This window comes from Chinchilla lanigera, unplaced genomic scaffold (genome assembly GCF_000276665.1).
Source record: "Chinchilla lanigera isolate Chin_1 unplaced genomic scaffold, ChiLan1.0 scaffold00037, whole genome shotgun sequence".
Lineage (NCBI taxonomy): Eukaryota > Metazoa > Chordata > Mammalia > Rodentia > Chinchillidae > Chinchilla > Chinchilla lanigera.
This window is the reverse complement of record NW_004955438.1, coordinates 21328369-21329295: the sequence shown is the minus strand read 5'-3', so window position 1 is coordinate 21329295 and position 927 is coordinate 21328369.

Genomic DNA, 927 nt, shown 5'->3' with positions numbered 1-927 from the left:
GGGCTGGGGATTTAGCTCAGCGGCAAAGCGCCTGCCTGGCAAGCGCAAGGTCGTGAGTTTGGTTCCCAGTACCGGAGAAAAACCAAAAACAAAAAACAAAAAACATAAAAAGGGCTGGGGCCCAGCCCCCGCGCCCCAAGATGTCAGGGATCGCAGACACCCTTGCAATATTTACCTTCAGTCACACCCAACGGGAAAGAACTCGGTACCCCACAGGGAGATGGGACAGTGGGAGTAGCCAGGGTGTAGCCCCTCACAGGTCGCGTGAGCGGTGGCTATAGAGTTCTGACAGAGTTCCAAAATGGGACAAATAGCTGGGTACGGCGTCATGTCTGTAATTTCAACACTCCGGAGAGAAGAAGGACTGCCATGAGTTTGAGGCCAGTTCGTTCTACATAGTGACTTCCTGTCTCAAAACACACACACACACACACACACACACACACACACAGAGCGCATTGTTGCACAACCATGTGAATGAATATACTAAACCACTGAGTGGCAGGAATTTTTTATTTTTTGTTTTTATTTTTTGCAGTGCCAGGTGCCAGGGCTCAAGCCCAGGGCCTTGGTAGTGCAAGTGCTCTGGTACAGAGCTACACCATGACCCAGAGCTGTATACTTTACCAAAGAAAGCACATGTCAAGCTATGAGGATTATGTCTCGGTGTGGGCCTGAGATGTAGCTCAGTGTTAGAGGCTTGCCTAGCTTGTGTGTGTTAAAAACTTGGCGGTGTGCTTAAGCCATTCATTCAGTGGATACTGTATCACCGAGTAACTGCCTTTACTGAGCACCTGTTGCCTGCCAAGAGCTCCAAGTATCCAGAAGCTCCTTTGGTCCACAGAGGCCCAGGGAGATGGTGCAGTTACAGATGACAAAGACCAGGAGGAGGGTCTCCCTCACCCTGGGTGGACAGGGCAAGGGACC